This window comes from Ixodes scapularis, unplaced genomic scaffold (genome assembly GCF_016920785.2).
Source record: "Ixodes scapularis isolate PalLabHiFi unplaced genomic scaffold, ASM1692078v2 PGA_scaffold0__279_contigs__length_252992795, whole genome shotgun sequence".
NCBI classification, from domain to species: Eukaryota; Metazoa; Arthropoda; class Arachnida; order Ixodida; family Ixodidae; genus Ixodes; species Ixodes scapularis.
Window position 1 is genome coordinate 229,631,868 of NW_024609835.1, and position 8,287 is coordinate 229,640,154.

The following is an 8,287-nucleotide window of genomic DNA, read 5'->3' on the forward strand; positions in this document are numbered from 1 at the left end:
ACATTCTCGGACGAACCGAGCAGGCAGAAAACATATAAAAAGTGACCTTAACTTTCCCCGACTCCCCTGGTACAGCCCCAGCCACAGTGTTTTGACGAAAAGGCGGGTTTTTGTATTGTTTCTTCCAGAAGAGCACAGGAATGCATGTCCCATATGGTGATTTCTGCCCACAGCTACAGACCGGAAGTGCACCCAATGCGCCACCACCAAGCCGTGACGTAACAGAGTTGAATTTGTGTATAAGGCTCCTCCTGTACATATTGCAGAAGTGATTTGATCTACTGTCGGGAGGGTCTATTATCACGAAGGGCCCTGCACCCATGGTTGGCCACTCTGCTTCCAAAGTGGGGGTAATGCCTCTCATATGTTAATTTTGGTATACACATGAGACCCACAATTCCCTTTCCATACTGTTATTTACGTTTATCAACTTTCAATAAGCCGCTACCTGGATTTGTGACACCCGCAATTTATGAATGAGTGCTTCCAGCACCTTAATTCAGCTATTGCAGTGTTATAAGTTTAAATTGTGCTCGCAAGCCTTCGAGGTGTTCATTTTCTTTTTTGCTAAATATGGCATCCTGAACAGTTCCAGAATCTGACGACGAGGAAGACGAAGAAGACGACAGGCCAACCACTGCCCGAGACACGGCCACTGGCACCGCCGTCAGGAATGTGCTTGTGAACAGCGTTTTCAAGTGAAACTTCAGGAAAACGAGTCTTCAGTGCATTAAAGAAACAGTGTATTGTTATTGTGCCTAAGTGAGGTTTTATAGATACCTGGAGACAAATTTGCTATTTTCAAACCGAACATTCAGCTTGTATGCTTTGAGTGCCACAATCTGCTCCTGCAGGCCCACAATCCTGTCGAGGCGTTCAACAATAGCTTCCTGAGTCTGGATTATCTCGCGGCTAGGGGCGTCCCTGCTACCTGCACATGAGAGAAAAATAATTTCTTTGTGATTGAAAACCTAAAATCCTTGCACCACTTTCATGGTACTGTTGTGATACTCGTACGGAAAATTAATGTCCAGGTGTAGCTGTAGGAAGCATGCATGAATGAGCAAAAGAAGTAGTTAATGAGATAATTGGGGGATCAGTGGCCGAGTGTTAGTGCATTGCAGCTCAGAGGCTGTAGATTACATGGCTGATTGCCTTGGCATGGAATTCACAGTGGATCTCTCTTCTCGCACATGTTTTTTTTGCTGCATATTCAATCTAGTGTCATTTTTGTATTCAGAGTTAAATTTGTATTGCCGCATGCTGCAATCCAAATCTAGCAGGACTATACTCACGTTTGTGGTTAGACCTGCGGCTACCTGAAGTGCACGGCAGGGCCTGGCTCTCCTGGAGCCCACCTCCGCTTGCACCGTGGATATATGAATAGAAATAACAATAGAGCTGAGTACTAGGAAAATCTGCGGTTGGGATATGTGGTCGGCTGTCCAGCAAGCATGATTATTCAACAAACTCTTAAGTCGCTCACCTGCATCACCCTGCGAGCTTTCCTGAATATTATCAGCCTAGTATGGAATGGAAAAAAGATTTAGTCCTTATTAGGTAATGAAACAAGTATATTCACTATGTGCAATGTTATGATTGATAAGGCAGCAAACCTTGTATGTCGTGGCCTCACTGAACTAGGCCTGCTTGGTTCTGCGGTAGTATCTTGAACACAGATTAAGAAACATGTTGTACTGGCCCAGAAAACTGAATCTTCGGTAAAAATATAGTACACTTCTGTCCATTGAGAAACCCTCAGACAAGGGAAGCGAAAGAAACAAAACAAACACAACATTAGATGATGGTACATTGTTGTGCTTGTCCTGTTTCTTCAATTTACCTGCATTGAGGTTTTTCAGTGTAACCGTTCACCAGCTCGCCTGTGCCTGAACTCTTATTACCGTTATGCCCTGTTTATCCAAGTAATTTAGTCCCTCATCGAGACGACTTGGATATAGAGATATTTGATTAGTCAAGCTAGACTGAAACTTTTAGGCCGTGCTCCCAAACCAGGGGTTTGGTTTACAGGGTGCCAAGGTACAACATGACTAGTTAAATGAACCACACCAGTATTTATTATGAACTCACCGAATGAAAGAACTAGGTCTACTGATCTGGGCCTAGCAGCGTCCGATGTTATGGGAGTGCCTGGAAAATTGAAATTTTAATTAGGAAACATACTACTTATGAAACACTTTTTTTGTTGTTTTAGTGTGGTAATTTGGGTTTTAATGGAAAGGTGACATACTTTATATTGGAAAGATAAAGTAAAACCCTCTCTGACTAAGCTAGGGTCCAGGAATGGAATTAGTATAATGAAAGAGCATAATAATTATGAGATATCCATTACTGAAGGAATGCTAGTGCCTTGCCGAGCCTCCTGTAAACCGACCGGAAAGTGGCAGGCTGAAGGGCTCGCCATTAGGTACCTCTACCGGAACACCAATGTCAAACGCGCCTGGGATGCCAATCATGGCCTCCACATTCAGAAGTCCCACGACCCTTTCCTCCATGTCGTTCAGGGGCTTGTCTCCTACGCCGCCTCCAGTCGCACATTGACTGCCCTTGAGGGCTGCACCTGTGGTTAGTATCAAATAACATTGCACGGATGTTGTCAGAAAAACGAGATATACATCGCGCGACTGATCAGCTGCTCCTGGATTTTCTTCGCGCAACAGACTGCCACGGTACTGTTGGTGAGTTCAAATGTTGGTTAAAACCAGTGACATCTAACTGCGCATTATCTCGTGCACGACACTGGTATGAGCGAAATTCAAACGATTGCACATTTCACTACACGCTTGGGCTTAAGTCCTATATGATGCTGACAGAAGACAATAACCTTCTGCGGCATTCGGGAACATAGCACTCGTCACCCTCACATCTCTATTGACACATCTCTTAATCACCTTGTTAATTGCATTGAACCGACGGTCCCCACATTGGGGAAAACAGTTACCGCGTGCAGTGAGCAACGCTGCCCGCGACGTCGTGGAAAACTTGATGCCACTGTTGGCGAGATCGCAGAGCGCACTGCTCACTCCGTTGATTATCCGTGAGGAACTCGACTGGCTGATGTTTGCAACGTCGCCCACCACCGACTGAAAGCTCACGCTCGCATAAAAGCGGAGCGCAAGCAGCACTTGAACGTCGACGGGGAGCGAGCACGAACGCGCTGTCGGGCGTCGAAGCGCCGGCGCCAGAGCATCGCAGAGCCTCTGCACGGCTCGCCTCGGCAAGCGGTAGTAACGCTCGAGGTGGTGGTCCGCGATCGTCTCTAATGTTCGACGAGTCAGGAGGACACGCTGCTGATGCAAAGTCCCTCTCGCATCGCGCTGCTGGTCGAGTAAGAAGGCGACGTAGGCAGCCATTTTGAGCAAGCAGTCGCGAAAATGTTCGTAAGAAGAAATGGGCCCCTGTCGTAGGATTTTGTCGTAACTTACGCAAAAACTGAGAACATTTTGCTTTGAGAATACGAAAAAGTTCGTAACTTTTGCGTAAGTTATATTTACGAACTTTTTTGTCGTAAGAACGTTTCGTGAATCCGGCCTCAGGTTCGCATGCATAAACACAACGCATCCATCGAGAGAAATGAATCCCGCGCTTGTTCTGCCAGTCGCGTTGTGCTTCTGTCAAAAGCCAGAAAGGAGAACGACCACCAGCGCCCCCTCTCCCCCCCCCCCCCCTCTTTAAAAAAAAGAAGAAAAGAAAGGTTTTTGGACGCGCGCAATCACTCAAGCGATGACCTTGGAATTGAATGCGATTGTAGCACGTTTGTCTCGCAACAGCTCCCCCACTTCCCGGGCCATGGCGGTGGCGGCGGCCCTCATGGCCTCCACCACTCCCAATACCTGCTCCCGGAAGATTAAGAAAGTATCTTTCTCCTCCTCCTCCTCCTGTGTCAAATACCACGGTTTGTTTCTCCCAAGTACCGAAGTCACCGTCTTATCTTCCCCGAGTATCAACTCCGCAGTAATTCTGAGTCATTCCGATGCTTTCCCGCGTTGCAAAACTGTCAGACGAATATTTGCACACAAGTATAGACGTTTGCAAGTACGGCCTCTGGGCGCTACCATTTCGCTGCTGGTGTGGGTAGATCGTCTGATAGTCAAGCATTGCTGAGGCGTGGCATCGGTTTCCAGACTGGCACCCAAACAAAGCGTTTTCCATCTACGGTGGCCAGACTAAGCTGTTGAAGCGCGGCTGCTTGCAAACGTCTATACACGGTTCGGAAACAATCTGCAGTGCTAAAAATCAAAATCGCTGTGTTGGACTCGGGAACTCGTGTAGGCGTAGCTTATTGTTGGAACATTCTTATTCGCTCGATGAACTCCACTAAACTTGTATATATTAGAATGGACTTTCCAGAGAGCAATATTAGTTTTCGGGGTCCCAGGCGACCGGACAGGTCGTAATTTTTGGTTGATTAAACATTTTATTTCATAATCACAATCGTATCATCAAGGGCACGCCATTTCCTCATCACTTCTTCTACGAACGGAGATGCTGTATTCGTAGCACACGCAGACGGAAACGGCTGAGACTGTGCTCAAATAATATCATATTTTGGCAGGTACTGCGCAGCGATTACACACAATGCTCCTAACAAAAACATGCTGCTCCACATGTGTACTCACAAGACGCAATACATCGTTCTCCCAACTTCGTTGAAATTGGCATGAAAGCGCGTAACCGTCAATTGGTTGAAGTTTTACTTAAAGGCGAAGTGTTTACCGTAAACAAATTCTAATTATTTATTTTTTCCGCTCCACTACCAGACTCGGTTCACTACAGATTTTTTTTTTGTTCATATCGTCTTTACAGCGCTGTTACGTCGGTACTTCGTGTTAGAGGACATCACATGATGTGCGAAAGGAAACGGTACGATCAATGCTGCACAGCCTCTTTTTTGCGCTTATGATGTCTTTACTTTCTTTAAAAATAAATAGTGATTTAAACTGCCGACTTACAAAAACGTAGAAATTGCATAATTGCTTCTCGTTGGGACACCATGACGACATCGACACTTACGTTCGCTTGTGCTTTTCGCCAGCATTTCTACGATGAATCGCCAGGATCACGACATGCAACAGCACGACACTCCGGCTTTTGTGACGTCAATTGTTGCTACTTCGGAACCACTTCTGATGTACGAGGGAAGGGTGGGGGGGGGGGGGGGTAGGACGCTAAACACACCAATCGTGGACGCGCTCCAGGCACCATGTACTGCTCCTAAAAATAGCTGTCACGTACTTTGCTCCGTGACTGTGATTTCCTCACGGCAGCTCTGACTTTGGGGTTTGCTGAATTACGGTGAAACGGAGTATAGACAAAACAGACAGGAAACGATCTGTCAGCATACGCTAGTTAAACTTCCAACAAAAGAGATTAGTTTCTCCCTAAGCTGGACGACATTTATTGGGCGCCTTTAGGGCTCCGAAGCTCACAATCGCGCGTACTTAATAAGACTTTTTTCTCTCGCGTGTTTGTGATTTTTACAATGCCCTGCAAACAAAAAAAAACAAAAAAAAATATGGCGCTGTCGCTCTGAGGGGTGAGGGGGTACCGATATAGTGCAAGCCACGAACATGAAGGATTCGCTAACGTCCATCAATATTGCGAACGGTAAATCCCCGTCACGCGAACATATTCTCACCATCTGCAAATATTTCTTTGGCTCAGCAAGTAGAATATACTAACGGTATGTGATTACTATATACAAGACACCATTTCTCGGTTCTTGAAGGTCATTTCCTTAGTCCTGAACGGTCGCACTACGGGCGTCTGCAAGCCCACGCCCCTGCCCTCGCCCACGGATCTGCGTGGGCAAGGGCAAAAAGCCATGCCCCCAATAGACTACGTAGCTGCGTTGTTTCGTCTGCCAAAAGGAGAGCGATAGCTCCGTGTTCCACAGATGCGTGCTGTGGTATGACTCTGCACGCCTGTCCCTGAGAAAGATAAAAATATAGTCTCTGTGACCCCCTCCTCAAAAACCAACAGAAGTATACTCGTTTGGATTGAAAGGTTTCCGAAATATTTGACAGACATTGGAAAAGCATATGTCGCAGAGCTTGGTTTGTAAAATGGCATTATTTTTTTTAGGAAGAAATCACCTGTTCACCGCTGGGACGAGGAAATTGTCACTATTTATTGCGTCAGGTGTATTTGCGCTCATGAAGAAAAATCTGAACACATTCTTCTCCCAACGGCCTGTGTCGAATAACAAACGCTTTTTAAACATATATGGACAAATAACTCATTTATTTGCTACAGTTGTCTATACACGTGAATTAAACGACGTGAAACCGCATTTGGGATTAGATCTTGATGTCTATACCAACTACAGCCATATTTTTTAGGGCTTCATTGAACGATAACTTCAACAATAGTTGATGAAACAAGATGGCTCGATCTCACCAGAAACCTCAACGTGCGAAGATTCCACGAGTGTTCTCCTTGTGGGACTTCAGAAGCTTTCGCTTGCCATAAGGAGCTTGCTTTCGACTACAGCAGTGCACGGGCCCGGGAAGCGCGGAGCGCGCTTCTGTGGGGAGAGGTTGACCCATAATATGACGTTTTACGTGATAACGTAAGATGACGCGTCACGTGGTCACATAAGATTACATAACTGGGGTGACACATAAAATTTACTCACAAGATGACGTGTCACGTGGTTGCGTAAGATGACGTGATTTCGTGTAACGCGATCACGTTTGATGACGTCAATTCGTGTAACGTGACACGTAAGATGACTTGTTTGTGTCACGTTATCACTTAAGATTATATGATTTCGTGTTACGTGACACGAAGGGGTTGAGGAAGAACTAACGCTCACGTATTTCCATCGGATGAATCCCATTGATCGCTCCACTCCAATTTTTTTTTTCATTTTTGGTGCGTTTTTGAAATATTTTGAGCGATTGAAAGCTGGTTCACACTGTAGGAGAAGCGCTAAAGTAGACTCATTCACCCTCACACTCACACTCACACTCACACCAGAAAAACGGTCACTCACGTCGCGCTGACTTTCAACTCAAATTGTATTCTCGTCTTCTTTCGTTTTTCTTTTAACCGTATTAAATTTGTCATCTCACTTCGTTCTCTTCTGTACAAAACAATTAGCAATGTCTATCGCACATTACATTCGAGAATCAAGATATAAAAATTCTTTTTCCGGAAGCGTTATGGATGTACTACTAACACAAGTGTCACTCCTTTTTATGATGTTAGCTGCCTCTATTATCTCACTTGTTAACTAATGATGGTTCTTTCCGATCATGGTGCTACTTTTGAAGTCCGCGGCGCATACAGAGTCATGGCAGTGAATGCCCAAAAGTCCGGAGTTTGCTAATCGGGCGATGTTGTTGTGTTCCCTTAATCTGTCGTTAATGCATCTTCCAGTTTGTCCTATGTACTGTTTGCCGCATGAAAAGGAGTGACCCCTGTGTTAGTAGTCCATCCATAACGCGTACGGAAAAATAATTGTTATATTTTGATTCTCGAATGTAATGTGCGATAGACATTGCTAATTGTTTTGTACAGAAGAGAACGAAGTGAGATTACAAATTTAATACGGGTAAAAGAAAAACAAAAGAAGACGAAAATACAATTTCAGTTGAAAGTCAGCGCGACGTGAGTGACCGTTTTTCTGGTGTGAGTGTGAGTGTGAGTGTGAGGGTGAATGAGTCTACTTTACGGCTTCTACTACAGCATGAATATCCAACTCACCCAAGCATCTATTCTGGTTCACACGTTTTCGTTTGACTGCGACTGCAACCACTGGCGCCGGCTTACGACTAGAGGATGCTATGGCTACAGTTGCGTCGAGCATATACATGCCTGAGCCTGAAAAGCGCGCATCGTACTCGGGCGGAACCGAACGCAACTGTGTGAACCAGCCTAAAGAGTCCGTTTTGCATTTTATTCTGGTGCATGACTACACGCTGATTCAAGATTTCGGGTGGCGTCGTAAACATGCGTTGGTCTCCAAAGTGTGTCCAAGGGGCACACTGGCGATTTATTGAGGATTCATATTGAAGGCGCGCGAACGTTGGCTGGAAGATACCCGTCCATTAGGACTCTCTTTCTATTTTAATCATTTGGCATTGGCTTTTATTTGTTTCAATACATTACATGGTGGACTTATATGCTTAGGTGGACTGAAACCACAAATTGTACGGTCTTTAGAATACTTGCTTCGCGCATGTAATTAAAAAAATGTTGATCTTTTTTATTTGACGCCGTAGCAATCATAATGCGAAAAAAAAAAACATATGAACGAGGA